This window comes from Kryptolebias marmoratus, linkage group LG11, assembly GCF_001649575.2.
Source record: "Kryptolebias marmoratus isolate JLee-2015 linkage group LG11, ASM164957v2, whole genome shotgun sequence".
Lineage (NCBI taxonomy): Eukaryota > Metazoa > Chordata > Actinopteri > Cyprinodontiformes > Rivulidae > Kryptolebias > Kryptolebias marmoratus.
Window position 1 is genome coordinate 24956465 of NC_051440.1, and position 15213 is coordinate 24971677.

Below are 15213 nucleotides of genomic sequence, written 5' to 3' on the forward strand. Positions count from 1 at the left end.
ATTTTGATTTAAAACTTTTAACCTCTGAGAATATTGATAAATATCTAAATAAATTAAAAAGAAATAGGCCAGCTTTAACTTTACTGTGTTCCACATTTTTATTTTCTGCCTCCAGTTTACAACATAAAGCCAACAAAGACACTAAAACCTGCTGGGTTGTGTTGATAACTCATAAAAACAACTTGTGAGAAGATGTTTAACCTGGTTGAAAAATGTGAAATGACAATATTTTTAGCAGGTATAATCAGCACATCCTCCACTGATGTACGTGGTCCGTTTTACTCGTGGAAAAAGTCCTGCTAAAATCATTTTATTTACCTTTTTATGCTCCCTTCATGTTCAGCATTCATTCCCACTAATTCATGGCTTCATATTTAGCTGAAAGAAGATCTTTGTGGTGCGTATTTATCCCAGTTGTCTCTGACATTACATCACAAGGAGTTTATGAAACGGCCTATAAGGCAGATTTTGTTTCTTTTTTTTAAACTCAGTGTTTTATTAGCTCTAATTTGGGTAAAATAAAAAATAAAAACTTAACTCAGTGTTATGAGTGCCTCCAGAAGTGTCCAAAGTGTGGGCCAATGTTACACCAAAACTAAAAGCCAGAACAAAATAAATATTTCAGTGCAGGAGTTAGACATCAGCCCTCAGATATACGTACGTCTGCTTTAGTTTGTTTATTTACAGTTGATATATTTAGAGAACAGCACAGTCACTACTTAACTTACTGAAGCTTGTCCTTTTTATTTATGTTTCTAAAAAACATCTAACCTCCTGAGACTCTGCGTTCTGTCATGAGGACATGGCTTTCTCCATCTTTCAGCTTCGACCGATTGTTCTTATTCAGGGACACATTTTTTTTTATTTCTGAACTTTTTAATAAAATATATATTTTTTTCAAATCTAATAATTGTTATAAAACTGATTTAAAGTGCCCAACAAACAAAAGCTTGCGAGTCAGGAGGATAAGACAAAGGGGGGGCAAGCGGAGGGACCACCAAGTTTTTTGGGGGTGGTCGCCCCCCAGCAGGCCCCCCCTGGTGGCACCCCTGATCCAACTGATAACCCAACCCTGCTGAGTTCAAACTAAGGGTTCAAATTGGACCCAAAGCTGGTTTGTTCGGATGAGGAAACCATGCGGGGAAAGAAACCGGAAGATTTATTTGTTGACTTTTTTTTTTTTCTTTTAGTTTAAACTGTTGTGAAAAGTTTCTGAATGAGCTCCCAGAGAGCTGCTGTCAGGAGTTTTTATTTGTTTGTTTGTCTGTAGTTTCAGCTCTTCTGATTCGTCGTCCTTCAGGAACAACAGCCTGTTTTCTGTCGACCCTCCTCCTCCTGAATGGAGTTTTGGCGCTGCGCTCTTTTCTTTTGTTGTTGACCGCACCGGCCCTCCCCCTCTCCCTCCCTCCCTCACCCTTTCCTCCACCCATCCTCCCATCTCTCACTCACTCCGTTTCATCCAGGGTGACGCCAGCCCCTCTCACCCCGCCCCATTCAACTCAGTCCTCCGCGTTCATTTCATTCCTGCTCCCATTCCGCGCATATTTCGCATCCTTGGAGAGACGCTGCGCGTTTTACGCACTCCGCGCGCCCGAGCCTTCGTCACAGCCTCAGGAGTTGGGCCGAGCTTCCCCCCGGTGCCGCGGCGGCTCGGATCTGTGGGGAAAGTGTGGGAATTAAAGCGCAAAAGAGGCGTTTGGATCGAGGTAAGTTCCCGAGGAGGATTCCTCTCTCTCCCTCTCTCCTCCTCTTCCTCCTCCTCTTCAGGCTGAAAAGCGCCGGACGTTTCGTTTGTTTGTAAAACCCTGAAGTGAGCAGTGGAGCTGAAATTACAAACACCGACGGCGAAATCGACACAAAACCCAGCACGTGTGATTGTTAAACAAGTCCGAAAAGCTGATTAATCCTTTCAGAGACAGGGGGACGGGGACAGGGACAGAGACAAGGACAGGGACAGAGATGTCGCTTTCACTCCAGTTTTATTTCCCTTTCCGTCTCCGACACCGAACCTCGGAGCTCCAGGAAGGCAGGAGGTGGGAGGGGGGGAGGCAGGGAGGGAGGACTTGTTGCATCTCCTCCGCGGCTCGAACCGGGACCAGAACCAGAACCAGAACCACCTCTTACTTCCTCCTGACGAACCACATGTTGATTTTATCCAGACAATAATAACACGAAACAGAATTTATTCAGTTAGAAACAAAAAGACACAAATAAACACGAATTTACTGTCAGTTTATTTCTGCAGATTTTTATCATTCATAATAATATTTAAAATCAAGGCTGTAGTTTTGATTTAATTTAATATAATATCAGCTAAAACACAAACAACAGCCTGATTTATTTATATTTATAGGGAACTTATCATCTTAGTATTAGACATGTGTTTTATTTTCTACAATTAAATATTAGATGTGTTCAGTCCAACAGACTCAGCTGGTTTAGATGTTGGTGTAGAAAATAATATCACACATTACTTATATTTCAGTAAAGTTTCTTTATGAGGCAGCTGTAATGGTTCCTCTCTGGTCTTTTATTAAACCTGCAGCTGCTAACATGCTAACTCCTGTAGCTTGTTGCAAACGTTTGTTTCCTTATTTTTAAACGCACAGAAACGTTGAGGTTATTCTCCCCTCGGCATCCGAACGGCTGAGCAGATTGGAGCAACAGGTAGGACAGGAGGAGGCTGCAAAAAGCAACAAAAACAGCTTTATCCGTGGTGTCTTATCAGAGGCGTTTAAACATGTTTAATACCCTGGTATGTCTTTAAAGCTGTAACCCCGTCCATCACTGTTCGCCCTCCCTGACCTGCAGTTTCTCATTTCTTATTCGTTTTTTATGCTTCATTTCTTTCATCCTAATTGGAGTTTTTCTGACGTGTTTATTTTTTTATCAGGCCTGATGAATGTTTGTTAATCTTCCGCTTTAAATGACGCTTGTTTTGACTTTCAGCTCCTTCAGCTTTCTTCGCTGTTTGCAGCCACCATTCGAGCTGATAGTTGTGTTTTGTACTTCCTTTTTAAATATTGATTAAAGGACTGCTCTTGTCCTTTTATAGCCTGAGATCTGTGGCAACGCAGGCCAAACCACAATGTAATTATTGGAGAAAATTACAGCCTGGAGGATGAAAACAGGGCAGATGCTCTTCTTCTGCAGCAGTAATCCGTTTGTTAGATGTTGGGAGGTATGTCGGATAAAAGGATCAGAATTCAGAGAATATTAGTTTGTGGCTTGTTTTTTGATGGCTTAATGAGGTCATTTCTGTTAATGACGAGACGCAAACAGAGTGGAATGATTACAGAGGAGGTTTTTTTTTTAGTGGGCTGCACTGAAAAGTTTTTCTCGCTCATCTTTAATCCTCGTTTCTTTTCGAATAACGTAGAAATATTCACCTTGTTTGACTCAACTAGCAGTCCAAAAGAATTCAACTGGAATAATAATAAGGTCAATGAAAGCAGAAGAAAATGACTATTAATGGTAAATTAATAACCTTATTGCTGATAGTTTTAACAGACATATTAAGAGAAAAAGATCCAGTTTATGTAAAACGTTAAAGGTGCTGAAGCAGAGCAGATGGTGCTGTTGAAGCTTTCCAGATACCTCGATGTGTAATCCTGAAATGCGGGTACACACTCAGTGTAAACAAAGCCCTCTTATCTGCTTTACTGAGGGTAAATACGCACCTGTACACCAAAATCTTCTGGATCCCAAACGGCTCTTCCTGTTTTCTGTGTTTCCATGGATAAAACAAACAACAGATTCATAATTTCTGCTGCATTTTTTTTTATTTAAACACGTATTAAGCAGCTTTCTTGGTGACGTTTCAACAAGTAGCTTTAATATCTCAGACCAGGCCTGCATCCGGTGGGCCTCGCTTATTCTAATGTCTACTTTAGGAAGTTTTGTCCCCCTTTTTTTTTTAAAGCTTTAGAAAAGTTGGGTTGAAATTGTCTGCTCTGGGTGTCCTGACAGTGTAACAGAGGGAGAAAGAGGCGTTTGTGTGCCTGTCATTGTTTCTGCTGTGTTTAAGCCTGTGAGTGTACAAAGCTTTGTCAGTCACTCTGAGCAAACAGCCTCCACTTTTCCTCCCCCTTCCCCCTCTCCCTCCTCCTCCTCCTCCTCCTCCTCTTCCTCTCCAGTCCGTTGACATCTGTTTTGAGTCCTCCATGCACCTGTAGGGACCAGGAGAGTGTGTGTTGGGGAAGGAGGGAGGTGCAGAATGCAAATCCAAGCGTTTGTTCTGGGCCTGAGCAACGCAGACCGACTGACTAACGACCATTTGGTGTGTGTGTGTGTGTGTGTGTGTGTGTTTCCCTCTCGCCGTCCAGGCCTCATTGTTGCAGCAGCAGCAACAGGCGTCACTGGATGAGGACGCACCATATGTTCTCTGTGTGCTTTAGTCACAACTGTTGTGTTTGTGCTCCCGTTGGTGTGTGTGTGTTCGGCTACTTCACCAATGCTGCTGCAATATGGTGGAGTTTGGAGCAACGGGCGGCTCGCAGCCTTCCTCCTCCTCCTCCTCCTCCTCCTCGGTGTCTCATCTGTTGTCTCACAAAATCCGGCACACAGATTTTTGACGGGCTGGGATTAGAAAGGAAAATCTTCCTGGCATGAAACGAAGTCTTGTGACCCTGCACTTTGTTTGGATTCAGATGATCTTTTCTTTAGGCTGAATTTCTCCGAGCTGTGGGAGGAATTCGTCAGACGAATCAACAGGTGATTTCACCAAGAGTTTTGCTTTAAACCCTTTTAGTTATCGGCTGCTCTCTTTGGATGCTGCACATGAGTCCAGTCAGAGGTTATAAAAGCTGTAAATCGGGGGGTGTAAAGGTGGGGGGGGGGGCAGGCTGAGCTCATATGTAATGAAATTTAGCGAGCGGAGACGGTTTATTAGAACAACAATGCTGAGTGGGTTTTGTGTTTGGTGTGGGGGTAAAGCGGTTAGGTGGGGAGGAGACAGGCTTTGTTTAGAGGATGGGGGGAACAATGGGCATCCTTCTGGGTGGGGTGAGGGATTGGTGTAGAAAGGATGGGGGGGTTTGGTGGTTTCTGGCAGCAGGAGGTCAGTAGATCCTGTACGGACTCGTCTGACCGCCTCGGCTCCCATCTGAACTTCCAGCTCCGCCTCGGGTCCACGAGACCCCCCCCCCCCAGGCACGAGCCGATTACAGGTTTCAGGATACACCATGGTGTTAAAAAGCCACTACATTTTAAGTTTTTATTTTTGCCTTGTTCCCCTCCTCCGATCACAGGGAGGGCCGAGCAGCGCTGCCCTCGCTTACCTGTTGCATCATTCAGTCGTGCAGCCGGGGGTGGAGGTCGGTCGTGGCTTGTCTACCAGAGGAGCTACACCCATCTCTCCTTTTAAGATAACGCTGTTTGCAACAAGCTACAGGAGTTAGCACGTTAGGAGGCGCTTCGGCTGCTTCGGGCTCACGCCAAAATGGAGCTGGATATCTGTACAATTGGCTGAATGTTAGCCACGTTTGTATTTGAACTGGGTTGACTCCAAAAAGTAATCCGTTCTCGATGCACGTCCAGGGATTCGTTTCTGAAAGTTTCACTAAAATCTGTCCTGTGGTTCATGAGATATTTTGTTAACAGGCTAAAACGTTATCATCCACCTTTGCTTTATGGTGGCAGGCAGTAATAAAGTCATAATGTAAGTGGGGACAAAAGAATTATAAGAATCTGGGATAAAATTGTTAACGAGAAGCTTCTTTTTAAATTAATTAAGGTGTTGCTGCTGCACAGATTTACCTTCTTTAAACTTGTGTTCTTTTATTTCAAAACCAGCAGATGTTTTCCTTTTTTAAAACAGATGGAAACAGACATAAATATTTTTGTTCTTTTTATTTGGTCCCTTGTAAGGAGTCAGAAATCTTTCTGTTTCTCTACAGTAATGGAAATAAATGTAAAGGTTCAGCAAAGTTAAAAGTTTTAGGACGCAATATTAATTAACAAATATATTTTTACTAATCATCATCATCAAACTGTCTTTAAAAGCCTTCTGCTTCAGCGTAAAGATCCCATCCTGTCTTGGTTTCATTTCCGAGCAGATAAATGGATTAAAGCGCCTCCCTGTCACTGGGAAGTCGGAATCAACCCTCCTGCTTCCTGACCGCAGCAGGAAGTGAGCAGGAAGTGAGCAGGAAGTGAACAGGAAGTGAACAGGAAGTCTTGATTTCAACTCTTTCTTGTGTACTTTCCCGGTTGGAGGAGCTGACATGATGAACCCGCTGCAGAGCGGAACAGCGGCTCGCCCCGCTCTCCGGTCCTCCCACGGTGGAAGAAGCTCTTCCTGTTGGCTCCGTTTCTGTCTGCAGGCGGCTGAGATTACAGTTTTCACTCTGCCCAGACTCTAAGCAGATAAATAATCTGTTTTAAAAAAAACTCTGAAAAATTTCATTGAAGCGGAAAGTTTTCCTCGTAACATTTGCAGCTAATTCAGTCAACTTTGTGCTGTTTCGATGTCATTAGCAAAGGATGGCAGCAGGAAATGAAACAGAAGAGAAATTTGATCCTCCATTAGAGTCGGCGAGTCTGTTTAACTTTTAGAAGATGAAACATCACGTTAAATCATTTCAAATTAATAAAAAGGAGCTCTTAGCAATTGAATGCACTTTTCCGGTTGTGCCTTGATGGAGCTGAAGCTGTGAGCTTATTATCAGTAAATTCTCTGCAACTCAGCTTTCTTTCAAAACAGAACTTTAAAAGTTTAGTCATTTTTTCACTCTGCGGGATCTCACATCAATGGATATTTCTAGTTTACTGAAACCTTTGCAAGAATATCTGAAACATGCTGGAAAAAGCAAAGTTTCAATGTAGAACAAGAAGCCTGAGCAGCCATTTTTCAGGAGCAGTCGTGCTTTAAAACTGAACAACTATGAAGGAGTTGTTTTTAGCAGAACAAATGAACAGAGAACTTAAACATAAAAACAGAGACGACTGTGAGTTTTGCCAAAGAAAAGAACGGGGTGTAAAATGATCTCACATACTGTCGAGTTCGCTCAAATCGTTTGGAAGGTTTTGTTGTTTAAAATAATCTTGAGTTCTGTTAGCTTTTTCCCTGCTAATCTAGGTTATCTGCTGCAGGTAAGACACTGACTGCACATACCTTTTTTTTCCATGCACGGCTACAACTCATTTCTCAGCATAAGATGATTTTAGTTTTCATACCCTTGCATGAAAGGCGGTGGGTGATATGCATTCCTCCAAGGCCTGCCAGGCTTTTAATAATGTTCGTTCTTCCTCTGTTAATTTGTTTTGGTAGACACGCATCTTATAGACCTCAGATAAACATGCAGCAGTGATCTGTGTGATGAAGCTTAGCCAGAATCTCAGATGTGGATAAAAGAGAAATAAGAAATAATCCGTCCGCAGCGCTGATAAGACAGTTATATCCTGGAAAAACCTGCTTCTCAGCAGCGTGTTTATGGGATCTACAGCCGCCACACTCCCTGCCTCCTAACATGCATCTGTCTAAATAAAGCAACACCCAAGTTTTAATGGACCGCAGATGGAAAACACAGTTCAGGGGCTAATTCATTTTGAATGTGTGTTTGGAGGAGAGCGGAGGAGAGTGAGCCTGTGTTGGCTGCAGGATGTAATTGTGGTTGAGAGATGGGGGAGATGGAGGTCACTCTACTTTTTTTTTTTTTACGTTCATGCAGCCGCACAATGCTGGTTTACAAGGTGTTGGATGAGACTCGTACATGGACACACACACATGCAGCTCACGTGGCTTCAGTCTCGGCACAATGCTCCTGTGTTCACACTTATTAAATGGTGTTGGTATTGCTGTAACCTCCCCAGGCCTCTCTTCTCCACTCGTGGAGCATGTTGTCTCCTGTGTGTGTGTGTCTGTGCATGAAGGTGTACATGTGACATCCCCCCCTCCTCACTCCCAACACACCAGGAAGGGACTGGATAATGGCTCAGTCTGAGTCAGCAAAAACTCTTAAAGAAGAGCGAGAGAGGAGCTACTGGCTAAACCCTTTACCGTCACATTTCCAGGAGGAAATAAGCACTTCACTGTATCAGTGTGCAATCTGTGACCAATTACTAAGTGTGTGCATAAATGGTAATGTCTCTGAGAAGAGATGGTGAAATAATAAGCAGTGCATGCTGTGAATCACAGCCTCTTCACCACTCATAAAGCCAGTCTCTCTTCTTTCTCAAGCGGTATTAGCAGCAGGAAGGAATAAAAGCAGCTTCGCTGGTTTCTCTGCGGTGATTCATTGAGTATTTGTCTTTGTGTGTTTTAACACACAAAGGTCAGATCTAATCAACTCAAGACTCTGATAAAGGGGGACTTATTTTTCTCTGTATTGTCTAAGATGAATTGATCAGAGATGGATCTGCTGAAACCGAGCACATATGAAGTATAAAACCTGAAAGGCAGAGCCGTGCGTCAGTCATGAGCGGTGGAGCATGGAGCTGGTTTACGTCAACGTTTAAAAAGGAGGCAGAGAGAAAAGCTCACCGATCTGTTTGGAATTTATCTGGACGGTCGTGGCGTTTATGGAGGACGCTTTTCCAACCTCAGAAGCTGCAGAAATTAATTTTTTAATGTTTGCTGGGCGATAAATTAGAGCTGCATCTGGTTACCTGACAGGGTTGAGCAGTAATATATATTTTATTCTGTCATCATTGGTATTACTAATGATTGGTTGTAGAGCCAAGAGCTGCCTTTAAGCATTTTATTTATTTATTATTATGTGAGGAGGAGCAGACCGTTCTCTGTGCTGCTGTTTGTGGCCAAAAAGAAAATAAAATCACTGATTTAAGATTTACTGTTCAACCTGTGTCTGGGTGACATTAACTAGAGCCTAACTGATTAATCAGTGCACCACTTTTAATTGGTTTATATTTGCCACTTTTTAAAAATTTGCAGTTTAACTTATTTCAGTTTGGAAATTGTTATATTTTGTTCAAGGAAAAATAAAAATGTTTATCAGTCGTTTGCAGCCCTGATGATTAAAGATCAGTTTTGTCATCTTTCAAGGAAAAACTCACGGGTTGACCTCTAATATTAAGTGCTACAGCTTCATTACGGTGGAGACAGACGTGTGGCTAACGTCTTTATTTTAACGCCACACAGTGTTTCTGAAAGCTGAGTCCTGCAGGAAAAATGATTTTAAACGAGGAGGGAAAGTGTCACCGCAGTCAGGAATCTTCTTCTGCCCGAGCTTCATCGTTTTAAACTAAATCTTAAGGTCTTGGTCGACCTTTAAAATGATCCCAAAGTTCATATTTCAAATTTAGAGCCAATAAAAAGACTCAATTTAACATAGCGGCCCGGTCCGACTCCTGACAGAAAGTTAGAGGCTGTAATAAATGAGGAGAACGGTTCAGGTTTGGGTTGGAATTATAGATTCATTTATGAGTCAAAACTCCTAAAGGGGGAAAAATACACTAGCTTAAATAAAGCAGAAAATAATTGTCTTTAAAAACAAATGTAGCACCTGATGGACTCCAGTTGTCGTTGGTCGATATGTTCGTTTAGTTGCCAAACCTTCTTACCTGTCGCAGCTGTTCGCTCTACCTCAGATAGATGCAGACGGTGCTTGTTTATACGTCTCCCACATGTAGGGAAGATTTGGAAAGTACTGCTAAAGTAAAGTGCAAATACAAATTTATTGAGTAAATTGACTTTTCTTATTTATAACCTCCTGTTTTAGATCGGAATATGATCTTTAAATCAAGTAAAGGTTGAATTTTGTATCTGACAGATACAGCTTTGTAGTCGTTTCCGTTGTTTAAACACTGGTCTATAGTAGCCTGTGTGGTGTTCAGGGACACGCAGCTCAAACTGAAATCATAAAACTTAAATGCATTCTGACTGTTTGAATAACATGAAGTGTTCTTGAATGATCTTACCTTGTGAACGTCTGCAGCAGAGGCTCTTAACGTGGCAAGATAAATGAAGCACCCCTGAGTCTGTTCACATATTGAACGCTTTAGTCTCATTTGCACACTCATAAAAAATAAATGCTGCACCAAACGGTCCTTGATGTACCATAAAAATATTTTTTAAAAAGCAGAAAGCGTGAAGCATCACCACAGGTTGTGAATTATTCTCTGTTCTGTGAGAACCGGGACATTAAACACTGAAAAGTGGAAGAACATCCTTAAATTAAAACGTGAGTTCAGCTGAAACAAACGCTGTTGAATGGATTAATAGGAGAGATGAAAGGATGAGACCACAGACCTTAAAGAGGAAATGAAATAAAATATCAAAATAAGAGTTTTCATGTTTTCCTTGTAGCTAAACACCATCATAAAACCCTCCAGTGTCCATTTCTCTGATTTCAAACGTTAACGACTCGTTTTTAGAGTTTCTGTGGGCTGATGGTGTGGGCGGAGTTACCTGCTTGGTTGGTGACGTAGAAGGAGGCGGGGCCAGCTGTGGCAGACTGCTGCAGGACGCTGAGGAGGTTAATGTCGCAGCGTTTATCAGGGAAAATGGAAGCAGAAGAAGAAGAAGAAGAAGAGGATCACTTTGAAAACATGATTTTGGTTTAAGGTGACGCTGTCGGGAACTGGAGCCCCAGGAACCCCCGAGCTTTACGGTGATGTCACACAGTCTGCGAGGAGTTTCCCCATAGGGACAGCGGGAGGCGGCCGGCGCCGGTCGGACAGCGGGAGGCGGCCGGCGCCGGTCGGACAGGTGGTGGTTCTCCTGTTGAAGGTTTGTCTCTCAGGTTCTCCTCTTCAGAACGTCACCTGCAGTCCGTCTCCAGACTCTGGTCCATCAAACCTTCTGGTCCTTCAGAAGCTGAAGAACGACTCAGCTGCTGGAGGTTCGGGTCCCCCCCCCATCACCTGTATTTGTAATTCCCTGCCTTATTGTTCTTCCTGTTTGGCTCTCGATGTGTCACACTTCAGAGCGATCACAGAGACCCAAGTAATTTTTTATTCTTTGATTATTTTAAATTTAAATTAGTGTAATTTTGTTAAAATGCAAGACTGAAAACGAGCACCTTTTCTGACTTTCTGTTGATTTATGTTAGCTTCCAACCCCTTTGCCGTTCACCTTTAAACACACACACGTAGCTGGCTCCTGGTGGAGGTTGAGTGCTGTTCGAAGTGAAAGGGGAAGAAGAACATGAGTGGAAGGCAGCTGCAGGATTGTGGCTGCTCTCCTGAGGGCTGGCACCGACACTGTGAAGCCTGCTGTCCTGGCTGGAGAGGCCTGGGCCTGCCTGGCGAGGAAGAGAGGGGGGTGCCGGGGGTGCAGAGGAGTCACTCGGTACTCACAGTTGATTGTTGTGTGACGAATTTCTTTTCTCCAGCACCCATCTGCTGCTGGGCCCCTGTAACGCTCGCATTTCATCTGTAGTTCTCCACTCTGACCTCCTTTTTTCTCCAGTATTTACACACAAATCTGTAAGCTTTACTTCATGGAGGGTTTTTATACTAATAAACGGCAGAAGTTTGACACCACCTAACTTTAAATATACCCTGAATTTATAGCCTATAGGCAACTGACCTCCAGTGATCAGCATGTTTCAGCTGATGCAACGAGCTGCTTCCTGTTTCTTAAACCACTTTTAGGAGATGGTTTTTTAAAGCCACATTTTCCATTAAATAACTGTTAAAAAAAGGGTTCAGGAAGCATCGGAAAGCACCACAAAGTCCAGACCTTAAAGCCATTAAGGTAGTTCTGCACTGAGCTGAGACAAGCTGGCAATCTGCATTTGTGAGGGGGTCTCCAAAATGTCTGGAAACATTCGTGGGGGATCCGGACTTCCTCACATGAGTCCCAGAGGCTCGCAGTCTTGTTGCTTGATTTTTAACATGTTCTAAGAAATTAAGGATTTGAGGTGGCTGTTTTGAGCTCTTCTAGATTTTGAGCAGAAGCTCTCCTCTGACAGAAAACAGTTCCAGATCTAAAACCCATTCTTATGAATAGTCTATTTGCCTTTTATTCCACCAACCATCAGTCACTTGCGTTAATCATTTTAGCCACGTAAACAGAAGTTGGTGCATTCTGCGTTTTCTTAAAATCTAGGTGTGACTATGTGGAAATGACAGCTGACTTTGTGTCTCCGTGTCATGAATTATGAATACAACTGTGTCTGCGTCAGTGAGTCCCAGCGCATTAGCACAAGCGGACGCTTTAAACCACACCGAAGCCTTAACTGAGTGTACACAGAAATTGCAATAAAGACTTTTAGCCACTCTGTCATCAGACCGGCGCTGGTTCTGGGAAGAGAAGGCTGCAGATAATAAAAGGCTGTTTTTAGTGACAAACAGAAGGAAAGTTAAAGAAAGTTATGACCTGAATCTGCTGCTCCGCCTGACTTCACAGAGCTTTACAACAAGTTCAAGCTCATTGTTCAGCTGTCTGCCCCCAACTTTACGGTTTTGGCTCACTCCCACTGCTTTCATGGGGCCATTTATGGCTGAAAGCGACAACAGTTTCACTGGGAAAGTTTCACTGTATTTCAGAGACATTGTTAGCAGCTTGATGGGAAAAACCATTCGGTCATTTAGTGGTTAAAGTCCAGATTCTGCTGTTTTTTTTCCTAAGAGTTGGCACCAAAAACAGATCTTAGAGGGAATCCTGTATTTATCATATGGCCTGACGCTGGTTTTGCTGCTAGATGTGTGGTTTTAAATCCAAATCTTCCCAGCATTTTGTTTACTTGTCAGATGTTTCTGCTATTTGTTATAATATGCTATAAAACAAAGCTTCCGTCTCAAACTAGTCTTCATTTTGTCAAATCAATTAATCAATTATTTATTTCTACTTAAATGAGTTTTGTTTTTGTCATTTACTCATCAAAACAACACAAAGTCTTGGATTACAAATAGCATAAACATTATTTTTCTGCTAAATCTCAATAAATTGGAAGCTTTTTTCTGTCTTCCCATTTAAATAAACAGAGGAAACCAAAGTGTTATCTTTTTTTGACACACTTGCTATTAAACCCCAGGTGACATCTGTTTAAATTTGCTTTTCACTCCTGTAATATTTACATTATTTTACATGGAGGGACACTTTAGGCCAATGTTTACTGTATCTCTCAGTATTGTCTCATGTCTTGTATAGCTTCAGAATGCAGAAAACACAAAGCTTTGCATCGTCTTTATTCAGATAAGTTGAATTAACTGCACAGATCCAGATTCTTATAAAACCGGCTCCTAAAACAGGCTAATGCATGTAAGATTTTGTGACATTAAGGCTGGAAACAAAACACAGACTTAGAAAACGGACAGATGGAGACGAAACAACAGATCTGTTCAGTTTGCCTGAAATGTAAAGCTCATCGCTCGTCGTCCTGCTTTCTGAACTTCATTCCTAAATCTTAGAAGCACAGGTGACGTGTGTCACCGAATGTCAAGTCACAACTTCATTACCACCCAAGTGAGAGCTGTCCTTCGAGCTAAACCGGCCGGGCTGGTTGTTCAGGACTGCTGCTGTCAGAGGGATTCACAGAGCGAGAGAAAGTGGAACATCCTGTCATCCCATCATTATGTGTCATCATTAAGGCGGCCACACTTTGGTTTAGGTTTTAGAAACAGAGAGGCTGTTCAGATTCGTCCCTTTTCTCTTGATTCGACTGAAAGTGGTCAGCTCGGACACTTCTGCGCTCTCTCGGTGGTAAATTGTGTACCCCCCAAAACGTTTGGCGATCAGATATCAGTTAGCCGTTATAACATTATAATACATTCAGACGTTTTTATGTTGACATTAACATGGTTCAGAGCCACCTGAGCTCATAAAGAACTTAATTAGCTAACAGACAGAATATAAGAGAAATAAAAGCACATATAATGATTAATCAGAGCAGATTGAAGACTTTACCTTGTAGAAATCTACAGCCATCAGCTGTTTTTAAGGATTTTAAACAATTGCATGTGAAGTCTCTATATAGATATGTTTGTTTAAACTGTTGTCCCCTCATTAAAGGCTGTAACATACATTGAAAAGAATGACAGCATTTATTTGTTTATTAGTTGGCAGCTTGTTCTCGACACATCATGTTTTTCTTTGAAGAAATCCGATGCAGGAAACCGGAAGTGTTGACATTCCCGCCGCGAGGACGTCTCAGCAGTTCTGTAATGAAGCGTCTTGTGGAGTCCGGAAGGTCCTCGAACTTTCTTATTCCTCTTGGTCCTTGAATGCAACAAGCTTAGCAGCTTACAGCGACTACAGCAGGTCCAAAAACAATCAGAACAAAACATTAAACTCACTCCTGTAATCTTTGTAAAAATAAACAGTTAATTAAAACTTTTAGCCAAAACAAACAAAAGACATACGTTCAGATTAATCCAAAGGATTGCTTTTTATTCATCTTTAATCAACACCCGACTGAACGTCCTTTTTATTTTTATTTTTTTACCTCGAGACGTCCACTGTCCTGCTTGTGTGACATCATATCAGTTCAGGAGGCGGTCCTACAGTTTGGCTCAGGACGGATTGTGTTTGGACTAACGAACCTGCGCAGGTAAAAAGGCGTCCAGACCGCCTCAGAATAATAAATACATATTTAAAGTCACATTGGGTAAAAGAAAGTAAATTGTCAGTTATAGTTCTTATAAAGATCACTCAGTTTAGTGTTTATATACCTGCATATGAATTTACTGTTGGTTTGTTTCAATGAACACAGCTGTGATTAAAATAAAGACTAAAGTAAAATATTTACACACAAAGTTTTTAAAACAGAAAATGAGCTAGTATCACTTTAATCCTTGGCTGGAAAAGCTTGCAAGCTCAGATTCACGCGACAAAAAGGCTTTTTTAGACGGTTCACAAATGAAAATTAAATCTTTTTCTCTGCTAAGCTGAGAGAAATTTAAGAAGCGCATTTTGGATTTTTTTGTGAAACGTTAAATGTCAAGAAGCTCCTTCATCATACAGATGTCAGAAGGTTGAGTTTCACTGTTTTTGAAAAGTTTCAATTAAGTTTTTGTGGAATCATCAAAGCCTTTGCGACCTCCGGGGAGTGAGACTTTAACAGAAAATGTAAAAACGCTCTTGATTCATGTAGAGGAAGCAAATGTTGCCGCTGCTCATCCCTGCAGCCCGCCGGATGAATGAATCCTTGTTTGAATGGAAAACTGCTGCAGGAGGTGTGTGTGTGTGTGAGAAAACGGAAATGAGCTTTTTACAAAAAAAAATCACAATTTTAACAATTTATTTAACTTTAGATTTTTTTAATTATAATTTTGAAAGTTGCAAAACAGTGCAACCAAACCTTTCTT

At 42.0% G+C, this 15213-nt stretch overlaps 1 protein-coding gene across 1 annotated transcript in view; it reads left to right on the forward strand.

The window, feature by feature from the left end:
• Nucleotides 1-1476: 1476 nt before the first annotated feature.
• The window catches only part of tead1a (TEA domain family member 1a), a 42247-nt gene continuing 28510 nt past the window's right edge, over nt 1477-15213 (forward strand). Inside the window, exon 1 of the mRNA XM_017428941.3 lies at nt 1477-1706. The gene's annotated coding sequence lies outside the window, so the exon portion shown is untranslated. The remainder of the gene's footprint in view (nt 1707-15213) is intronic.